We start from the raw sequence: 11,044 nt of genomic DNA on the forward strand, positions 1-11,044 counted from the left end.
TCTTTTCAATAGTTTAACAATAAACAATAGTCTACCATGTAAAAAGGGAAATCAAATTCATTATTTTACACTGCCAGCACTAACACAACACCATGTTCCTCATGGCTGCGACCACCACCATCCATTCCTCCCCCCCAATCCAAACCCAAATTAAACATCAGCTTCTTATTCCTTGCCAGTATGAGAAAGTGTTGAGAAAAAAATCCCCATTCAGACTTCTCCTTGTCCTTATTCTAAGTGTCTGGCTCATTATGGAATGACTTGTCTGGTGCCACAACTGAAGAAATCTACATTACTCCCTTCTCACATGCCTGAGCATTAGAATCACCTGGGAATCTTTTAAAATCCTGATTTCTGGGCCTCATCCCCTAGAAATTCTGTTTCTTTGTTATGGGGTGGGGCCACAACATTAGTAACAAAGAAACAGAATTTCTGGAGGATGAGGCCTAGAAATCAGGATTTGAGAAAGATTCCCAGGTGATTCTAATGTGCAGCCAAGGTTGAGAACCACTGGTCTAGAAGGTATTATGCTAAGTGAACTAAGTCAGGCAGCGAAAGACAATTACCATAGAGTTTTATTCATATGTGGAATCAAAAAAACAAAACAAAACAAAAACAGACTCATATAAAAAGAGAGAAAAGATGTGGTTACCAGATGGGAGGGTGTAGAGTGGGTGAAAAGGGGAAGGGAAATATAGTCAATAATATTGGGATAAGTTTGCATGATGACAGATGGTTATATGAATTGGTGAGGTGATAAAATTGTTGATTCACTATATCATACACCAGAAACAATATAACCATATAAGATTGTATATCAACTATACTTAAATTAAAAATAAATAAATAAGTTTCTCAGATGCTGTAGGTTTGTTAAGAAATTAAACCTAGGGCCCTAACTGGTTTGGCTCAGTGGATAGAGCATCAGCCTGCGGACTGAAAGGTCGCAGGTTTGATTCCGGTCAAGGGCATGTACGTGGTTGTGGGCACATCCCCAGTAGGGGGTATGCAGGAGGCAGATGATCGATGTTTCTCTCTCATCGATGTTTCTAACTCTCTATCCCTCTTCCTTCCTCTCTGCAAAAAAATTAATAAAATATATTTTTTTAAAAAAGAAATTAAACCTAGGAATGAATATTCGAAAATAAAAACCGTGTCTTTATAAAAGTTAATAAAATGTACTAGGTACTGAAAAAGCATCTGATCAAAAATGCAACAGCCAAATCTGATTATTAAAGTACTATTTTCAAATACAAATAGAAAGATAGTTGCTAAATGTCTTTCACTTAAAATCCTCTAAAAGTCCTCATGGCACTTGGAATAAATTTTACAGCTTGAGCAAGACTCTGCAGGATCGGTGACCCCGTTGACCAGCACAACGTCCTGTCTCACACTCTCCTCTTAACTCCAGCCACCCTGGCCCGTGTGTCATTCCTTCACCCCAGTGGGCTCTTTCCCACCTCAGGCCTTTGCACACACACCTCTCTGTCTGCAAGGCTCTTTGCTCAGGACTTCATAGGACTGACCTTTTTTCTCCATTACATCTCACCCAAAAGAGACATCAACATGTGGAAAGTGTTCTCTATATCATGGAATTAAATAGAGTTTATGTATATTCTCTCATTTTTTATTTTTAAAATTTTGATTCCACCTTCATTCGATTTTCAGAAGGAAAAGACAGTAAAATATACTAATCATAAATACATTAAAAACTCTTGGGTGAGATCTGAAATATTGATCTAAAGTATTCCCCTCAATAATTGAGCGGCTGTCCCAGTGCTATTTGCTGCCAAAGGGCCCCCACAATAATCCCCTGAGTCTCATGTGTGCTGCACCCTGTTCCTGATGTCGCTACCCAGCTCCCAGGACCTGCTCACTCCAGCACCAGGGCCCCACTGCTTGAGAGTCCTTCCTAATTGACAGAGCAAGTCCCCTTCCTATATTCTTGTCAACTGTTTCCTGATTTGTTTGCATATTTATTTGTAGATAAAATTTAGAAGAGTGTTTGTTTCCCCAAAATCCTATTATAATTTTTACTTTAAACCAGAGGCCCAGCGCTCTATTGAAATCGCTGGACGAGCCACCTCGAGGGCTGCCACAGGAGTTGGATCTGACCCACGCTGCAGGCAGCAGGACCCGCACCTCACTTCTGCCCCAGGCACCCCCTGACCCCCTGCCTGTGTCCCTTCCAGGGCTGCCCTAGCCAGGCGCAGTGACTCAGCCAACCCCAGGCCTCCCTGGCCCCCCTGCCTGTGTCCGCTCTGGCTCAGGCAGGCCCCCTGTGTCTGTCTCCATCTCTGCCCCTGGCCTCACCTGCACAGGCAACCTCCTCCTGTCTGGTCGTGACCCTGTAAAGCAGTGGTTCTCAACCTTCCTAATGCTGCGACCCTTTAATACAGTTCCTCATGTTGTGGTGACCCCCTAACATAAAATTATTTTTGTTGCTACTTCATAACTGTAATTTTGCTACTGTTATGTATCATAATGTAAATATCTGATATGCAGGATGTATTTTCATTGTTACAAATTGAGCATAATTAAAGCAAGTGATTAATCACAAAAACAATATGTAATTCTATATGTGTTTTCCAATGGTCTTAGGCGACCCCTGTGAAAGGGTTGTTCAACCCTCAAAGGGGTCGCAACCCACAGGTTGAGAACCACTACGTTAAAGCTTCCTGGCCTAATCTGCATATTACATATATATGTACATTTTAGATTAATTCAGGAGAGTATGTGCCTTGGCAATATTTTATCTTTCTATCCAGAAATGAGTAAGTCCATGCATTTATGATTAAATGGAGAAATAGAGCATTGGGAGGCCCTGGGCAATTCCTGTTAACATCTTAGTGCTTTAGATTATTTTGTCGATGTTACACATGGTATTTCTACTTGATGATTGTTTACATACATATTGTACCTAATAATAGACAAACATGCAAATTGGTCATACCTTTGCTATGCCCAGCAGCCAATCGTATGAATATGCAAATTAACCAAACAAGGATGGCGGTTAATTTGCATACATAGGCTCCCAGCGGCAATCGGAGCCTGCAATCAGAGCTGAGGGTTCTCCTGCCCAGGCCTAATGCCTTTAGGAGTTAGGCCTGGGCAGGTGTGGAGCCGGCAATGGCGCGGAGGATGTGAGGAGTCGGTGATCGGTGATCGCTGGGAGCTGGGAGTCCCCTGCCGGGCCTAATGCCTCGGCCACAGGCATTAGGCCTGGGCAGGGGCAGAGCCCAAAATTGAGGATACCTGGGGATCCCCTGCCCAGGCCTTACACCTTGGCCAGAAGCGTTAGGCCTAGGCTGGTGTGGAGTTAGTGATCGCAGGGTGCAGCGGCAGAGTCAGCGATCGTGGGGACCGGGGCGTCCCACGCCTAAGCCTACAGCCTCGGTGAGAGGCATTAGGCCTGGGCAGTGGTGGAGCCAGCGATGGCAGAGAGCAGGAAGGGGGCTTGCGATGGCTGGGAGCAGGGGCAGAGCCAGTGATCACGGGGAGCAGGGTCAGATCGCACAATTGGGGGAGCTGGCGGTACCCTGCCCAGGCCTAATGCGGAGGCATTAGGCTTGGGGATGGGCGGAGGGGGGATTGCAGGAGCTGGGGGTCTCCTGCCCAGGCCTAATGACTCGGTCAGAGGAGTTAGGCCTGGGCAGAGGCTGAGCCGGCAATTGGTGTAACTACAGAGGAAACACCTTTTCTGACTGCTCATTGGCTAAGCTCCCTGTATGCCATTGATAATATTCTTAGTAACTTGGTTAATCAGACTCTAATAAGGTGATCTAGGGTTTTTTACCACACTCCTGTTGAAAAAAAAGGAAGGTCCGCTGCTGGAGGGCTAAGAAATGTCATATCCTGCCCTAGTTGGTTTTGGTCAGTGGATAATGCCTCGGCCTGCCCACCACAGGGTCCGGGTTCAATTCTGACTAAGGGCATGTACCTAGGTTGCAGGCTCCTCCCTGGCCTGGGCCCAGGTCAGGGCTCATACAGGAGGCAACCAATAAAAGTGTTCCTCTCACTTTGATGTTTCTCTCTGTCTTTCGCTTTCTCTTCCACATTCTCTAAAAATCAATGGAAACATATTCTCAGATGAGGATAAAAAAAGAAAGAAAGAAAGAAATGTCATATCCTATGACACACATCTTGAAAATGCCTAAAGAAAGTTGGCTTTTTTTCATGGTGAAGGGACTGGAGTCCGTGTTGATGAAAACACCTTGGTGACTGCGGTGACTGGCAATGGCTGCAACAGTGGGGAGATGGGGCTGGTGCCTTCCCCTGATGAGCCCGGTCACCTCCCACAAAGGAAGGCCAGACTGTGGCTGAGGCCCGCTCCCCAAGGGGAACAGGGAGCAGGCCTAAGCCGTCACTAGGACATCCCCTTAGAGCTCCCAGTATGTGATAAGGGGTAGGCTGGGATGAGGGACCCCCCCACAACCAGTGCACAAATTTTCGTGCACTGGGCCTCTAGTGTATTTATAATAGTAATGGGCAATATATACTAAGTGCCTACCATATGCCAACTCTCTATGTTAAGCACTTTATTATTCAATTTTATCCTTGCAACTCATTTTTCACGTGAAAAGAACAAGACGTAAAGAATTCAGCTAACGTGCCTGAGGTTTTAATGCAAGTGGCAGTGCCATTCTTATCACTACAGTTTTCTTTGTCAATCCTCACCCAAGGATAACGTTCCCTGGCCCAGACCAGGGCCAAGGATCTAGCCTGCAACTGAGGTATGTACCTGGACTGGAATCAAACCCAAGATGTTTCAGTCCACTGGTTCCCAGCTCTGTCTCTTTCTCTCACTCACAGGCTGCTCTAATTTCATTGGAAACATCCAGAATTGTCTTCTGGTCACTAGTATAAATAATCTTATTAAACTCACTGGGTTGGCAGGTCTAGGACTGGAAAGGTGAGCTCTATGGAGGCCAAAAGCATGATCAGGCTGGGAAATTCTGGCGGCTAATAAAAATCTTCAGGGTACTGGTCCAGTTAGATGCCCAAGATGCAGGGGATGACCCTGGGGAGAGAGATAGACAGACAGCAGGGTTTGAGGCCTGGCCTTTTTTCCACATGACCCTCCCAGAGCACCACTCAGAGAGCCTGGGGTCCTGTGCCTGCTGCTCCTGCCCATCCAGAAGGCAGACCTATCCCTTGCCCACATTCAACCTGGCAGTCCTGGCAGAGATGTGCCTGGTCATTCAAGAGGGCATGGCAGAAAGCCCACCTAAATGACAGCTCTGCAACAATTAGGGAACCGCCTTCATCTTCTTCCGGGGAACCTGACATGCTCTCTCAGTGTCCCTGTACCCTCCTACTACCCTCGTGCCAAAATGTCAACTCCATGAGGACAGGGAGAGCTGGTTTCCACTCTGTTCATGTCACTCATTGGCACACAGTAGGTGCTCCAGGAATAGCTGATCAATGAGTAAACGAAGAAAATCCATCTGCATTTCTGATGTCCAGAGACTACCTCACACCTCAAACTTTGGCTCCTGCTCCTACATGCTGCCTAATTCACTAGCTGCCCTGTGGGGTTCTTCTCCTCTAATTGACAGTTAACTCCCATGGGTAGAGAGCAACAGCCAAGCTGCCACTGAGGAGGTTCTACCAGATTAGTGAGCACGGTCCCGGGATAGGGGTGCAGACTGGGCTGGGATTAGAAGCAGAAGGGTATGAATTTCTGAGGGGCTCACTCTGTCCATTGACTTCCCCACTCGCCCACTCAACCCATATCTACATGCACAGCTCTCTGAGTCCTGCCCTTTTTCCTAGAAGAAGCCCTCAGACCTCTGCCCTCTTGCAGAAGGAAGAGTCCTTGCAGAAGGACTCTCGACTAGAAGGAACCTCTGGAGTGCAGGCTTGGGGTCTGCTCTGTGCACTGGATTATGGTCAGTGCCTAGAGACATGTCTGTACCTGGCAGGGCTTCTCATATATTTGCTGAATGAATGAACCCAAACCATGCCCATCTCAGACAGCTGGCTGAGTCTGAACTCCACCTCTCAAACTTGGGGTTTCTGATCTGGCTTCACCACGGACCGGGACTCATAATGGATCTCCAATCTCTTTATCTAATGAGAAAAGTGCTTAGCCCTGATCCCTGAGTAGAATCACAAATTTGGCAGAGACTTTGTCAACAGAATGAAAAAATAACCAATTGGCTAAAACACAGCCCTCCAGCAGACCTCACCACTGTCCAGGCACCCAGAGGCACCCCACTGAGACCCTACAGTAACCCTATTGGGCCTCACATTCTGGGGAACAATCACTTAGAGACATGCAGTGACCTGAAGATTCACAGCAAACAAGTGGCCAAATGACCACTGTGCTGTGCAGGGGCAGGAGCTCACCTGGTACATGGTTGATCCAACTCCTGTTGTAGCAAATGCTCTATAAAAACACGGAGAGGTGGGGACAAAAGCGGGGTCCCTGCCCAGGAAGGTGGGCATCAGGTATTTGCCCAGTTTGTCCAGTCAGTGTGCCAGGTGGTCAGTACCACATTGGTCCTTGGTGTTTCTCTTCTGTTCTGCCTCACGAGGATGGAGTTTATGGGACAGCATGAGCGGGTAGTGCTGGGGCCACTGGGATGGGTGGCAGTGGGGCCCAAGGCTGGCTGACCAGCCTCTGTTCTCAGTCAGGTGCCCCCATGGGAGGCCAGCACTGAGTCGGGCAGAAAGGGAAGCTGACTCCCCGGGGAGGCGGAGTCCAGGCTTCCAGGAGGGGCAGGTGTTGGCATTGAGAAGCTTTGTCAATGGCAGTTTTTGGGTCCTGAAGACCATCACCTTCAATGATTGCCCAGCTCAACACTGTTGGCCTCCCACTTGCCAGAGCATTCTGGGTAATAAGCAGAGCAGTTGGGGGCTCCCTGTGGGCACCACCACGTTAGGTTCCAGGTTATGAGCTTATTCACACTGAAAGGGTTACACTTTGTGTTTCAAGAGTCTGTCTCGGTGCTAAACCGAAATGTGAACAGAAAAGCAGCTCATCCTTCCCGGGCTGGGCCAGGGCAGAGGGAAGGGTAGGGGACGGGCAGGCTCATAGGTGGGGTTGGAGTTTCCCACTATGCAGGTGGGGAAGTGCTGGACGTGGGAGCTCCACGCTGTTCCACTCCACACGGTCAACAAGGACCCACAGTTGTCCTGCTGGTGCTTGGCCCTGCTGAACAGGCGGCTGATGCCCTCCAGGCACTGGCTCTGGTTCTCCAGTTCCTTCTCCTTGGTTTTCTTGGGAAACACATCACCTTCTTGTTGTTCTCCTTGTCCATGACCCGGAGGGCGTGGCTGCAGCCTCACCACTGCTGGGCAGCCTGCTCACCTAGAGAAACTGGAAGGGGAACTGGAGGGTGTTGTTGGCGGTAGCCTGGGCTTTGTTCTCAGAGTCTCCTTTTCTGTCTGTGGGCTGGGCTGCCATCCAGGAGTCCACCTGCAGCCCCATCAGCTCAGCTCCAACACCCTGGCTGGGGGAGGACTCATCTCCTCTCACTGACGGGGAGTAGAGAAGGATGTGTGATGCCTCCTTGTTTGCCGCAGACCCGTATGGAGGGTGGACAACAGCACTCCAGAGCCCAAGCGGGCCGCATAATCTGAGTGTCCTGAGGCGACCCAGAATGGTCTCACAATACCAAGCTCCACAACCCCCACGAAGGGAATGATGTTCAAGGACTCCTCACTGGGGCTCCTCTGTTTGTAGGTGAGTGTGGCCTCCATGATGGGCAGTTGGTGGACACAATGACACAATTGGCTCCTGTGACGCACTGTGTGGTTCTCATCACCATGGGCAGCGTGTCCTGCACAGCCCTCTGGGCCTCCTTGTAGAACAGGTCCCGCCTGGGCAGGTTCTGGATGAAGCTGTTGTAGCGGTAATGCACGGAGCCCAGGTACCTGGCCACAAGGTAGGAACCCAACTGGATGACCAGGAAGTGCATGTAGCCCAGCCAGGGGGAGAGAGGCATAGGTTGTAGGACAGCAGCTCAGGAAGACCCATTACACGGTGCTTAAGTAATGCTGTGCCCCTGACACCACGATCTTCACAGGCTGGGGGTCTCGGAATTATAGAGACGGTATCTCTGTTTCCACGAGATGATGGTGCTGAAGGCTGCCTGGACCTCAGCCTTGGAGAAGATGCACACCCCGGGCAGCATGTGTTGCTGCTGGACTCAGACGGGAACTGCCCCTGCCAGGCAGGGGCATTGAGGAGGAGGATGTTCTAGGGCAGCTGGCTGTCAGAGATGAGGAAGTGGTTCAGCTGGTCATACACCGTCTCCCTGAGGATCTGCAGCTGGCTGAAGGGGCCGCGGCAGTGCTTGTTGTCCAGGCTGTTGGCCCGCTTGTTTCTGGCTCTGCCACCTGCTGCTCCTTCAGGGATGTGCTCCAGGCCCAGCGGCCAACGTGCTCCCCCTGGGATCTGGTGGAAGCGATAAGGAGAGACTCGGTCTTGGTGATGCGCCCACTGGTGGCTTTGGGCTCATCTTCTCTGTCACATGGGTTGGACCTGGAGGCTCCTCCTGGTGCTGGCACTGTGGATTCTCTAGCACTCCATCTGAGAGCTGGGCACTGTGGATGCTCCAGCTGGGCTGGGACAGGCCTTCCAATATGGCCTGAGTCAGGGCTTCGGGGTCCTGAAGACACTCTCATGGGCCACTGTCACAGTTCTCGAGTGAGTCATACAGCAGATCTAGGTCCTCCTCCACCTCAGGCACATGCTCTGAAAACTCCTGCTCTGAATCCAGGACCTCCTCCCACTCTTGCACCCTGAGCAGCTACTCCCCAACTTTCTTGTTGGCATCTTGTTGCCTGGTCATGAGTGGCGATCTTACTACACTTTGGTGTTGCTTTTTGGGATCCTCAAAGTGGAAGTCCTCCTCCTCTTGGTCCTGTCCATGCCCGGGATGATAGCAGCCCTGCTGATCTGAGAATATTTCATAATCTATCTCTGAGTAATGAACCAGGGACTTGGACTTGGGGCCAGCCTTCTGGGTGCTGTCCTTGGGGTCTATGGGCTGGCTGGACAGGGAGGACATGCTGACCTCAGCCATGTGGGCAGATTCCTCCATGTTGGTGCTATGGAGTCTCAGCATCTGGCCACCCTCGAGGGGTCGCTACATCACCTCTGCCATGTCGATGGTGCCCATGGTGAGTGTCTGGTAACCCAGAATGGTCTGGTTGTTAAGGCGCTGCTTCTGCTGCAGCAGGATCTGTAAGTTGTTGCCTTTTTTCTTGAGAGAGTGAGGGTACTGTAGGGAGATGGTCAGCGCCAGGTCGGTCTTCACTTGACCAAGACGGGACAGCGGAATCTCATCAGACCTCAAGTTGTTTTAGGGCCCTGCATTTTTATAGTGATCACCACAGCCCTGAGCTCCTTCTCCAGCTTCTTGTAGATGAGCAGCTTGGTTAAGGTGAGGCTACACAGCCTGGGTACGCAGGTGGGGCTGGAGCATTCCACTTCCCAGGTGGAAAACAAGTTCATGGGCACCTGTGTGTTGAGTGCGGCGGGCATGCTTTCCTGGCCCGCGGGCACCGAAATGGTGGTCTGATTTCTATCCTGTGTTGGGAGAGGGTTACATGCCATCAGAGGCAGCTCATAAACTGCCAGGTGGGTTGGGCACTCCAGCTCAGAATGAACCCCAAGCACTCAGTGATTGGTGGCAAGAGATGGGGCAGGTGTGATTCCAGGGACCACAGGCGAACCTGGCGGCGTGGCAAACTCAGAGACCTAATGTAACTGAAAAAGTTTGTCTGAACTTAAAGTGTTGTTTGTTTGTTTTTTGGTTATTTTTAAATAAAAGCAGCTTATGGTGGGTACTGTTGTCCTAGGCTGTCATCTTCCCTGAAAACGTCAATCTTTATCTTAACGGAGCCTGCCTATTTTTTTTAATAAATCTTTATTGTTCAGATTATTACAGTTGTTCCTCTTTTTCCCCTCATAACTCCCCTCCACCCGGTTTCCACTCCACCCTCTGCCCTTACCCCACACCCCCCTCCACTGTCCTCATCCATAGATGAACAATTTTTGTCCATTCTCTTCCCGCATCCTCCACATCCCTTACCCCCTCAGAATAGTCAGTCCACTCCCTCTCTATGCCCCTGATTCTATTATATTCACCAGTTTTTCTGTTCATCAGAATATTTGTTCACTTGATATTTAGATTCACTTGTTGATGTGTATTTGTTGTTCATAATTTGTATCTTTACCTTCTTCTTCTTCTTCTTCTTCTTCTTCTTCTTCTTCTTCTTCTTCTTCTTCTTCTTTGTTCTTCTTCCTCTTCTTAAAGGATACCTGTCAGCACTTCATATAATACTGGTTTGGATGGTGATGAACTTCTTTCACTTTTTCTTATCTGTGAAGCTCTTTATCTGACCTTTAATTTTGAATGATAGCTTTGATGGGTAAAATAATCTTGGTTGTAGGTTCTTGCTATTCATCACTTTGAATATTTCTTGTCACTCCCTTCTGGCCTGCAAAGTTTCTGTTGAGGAATCAGCTGAGAGTTGTATGGGTACTCCCTTGTAGGTAACTGACTTGTTTTCTCTTGCTGCTTTATGATTCTCTCTTTGTCTTTTGCTCTTGGCATTTTAATGATGATGTGTCTTGGTGGGGTCCTCTTGGATTCCTTTTGTTTGGGGTTCTCTGTGCTTCCAGGACTTGTAAGTCTATTTCTTTCACCAGGTAGGGGACGTTTTCTGTCATTATTTCTTCAAATAGGTTTTCAATATCTTGCTCTCTCTCTTCTTCTGGCACCCCTATAATTCGTATGTTGGTACGCTTGAAGTTGTCCTAGAGGCTCCTTACACTATCTTCATATTTTTGGATTCTTTTTCCTTTTTGCTTTTCTGGTTGGGTTTTTTTTTGCTTCTTCGTATTTCAAATCTGTGACTTGATTCTTGCTATCCTCTAGTCTGCTGTTAGAACTCTGCATAATGTTCTTTATTTCAGTCAGTGTATGTTTAATTTCTAGGTGGTCCTTTTTCATAACCTCGAGGGTCTCACTAGATTTCTTGAGGGTCTCACTAAGTTTATCGGTGGTCTCACTAGACTTATTGAGGG

The 11,044-nt window shown here is 48.7% G+C and overlaps 1 pseudogene across 1 annotated transcript; it reads right to left on the reverse strand.

Moving 5' to 3' along the window:
• Window positions 1-8,206: 8,206 nt before the first annotated feature.
• LOC308532605 (phosphofurin acidic cluster sorting protein 2-like) lies at window positions 8,207-9,496 on the reverse strand (annotated as a pseudogene). The gene is made up of 2 exons: window positions 8,817-9,496; window positions 8,207-8,404 (listed from the first exon to the last, which is right to left on the reverse strand). The product of its transcript is annotated as a phosphofurin acidic cluster sorting protein 2-like (transcript).
• Between the last annotated feature and the right edge of the window lie 1,548 nt (window positions 9,497-11,044).

The sequence above is a fragment of the Myotis nattereri genome (assembly GCF_964212035.1).
Source record: "Myotis nattereri genome assembly, chromosome: 16".
Classification (NCBI taxonomy): Eukaryota; Metazoa; Chordata; class Mammalia; order Chiroptera; family Vespertilionidae; genus Myotis; species Myotis nattereri.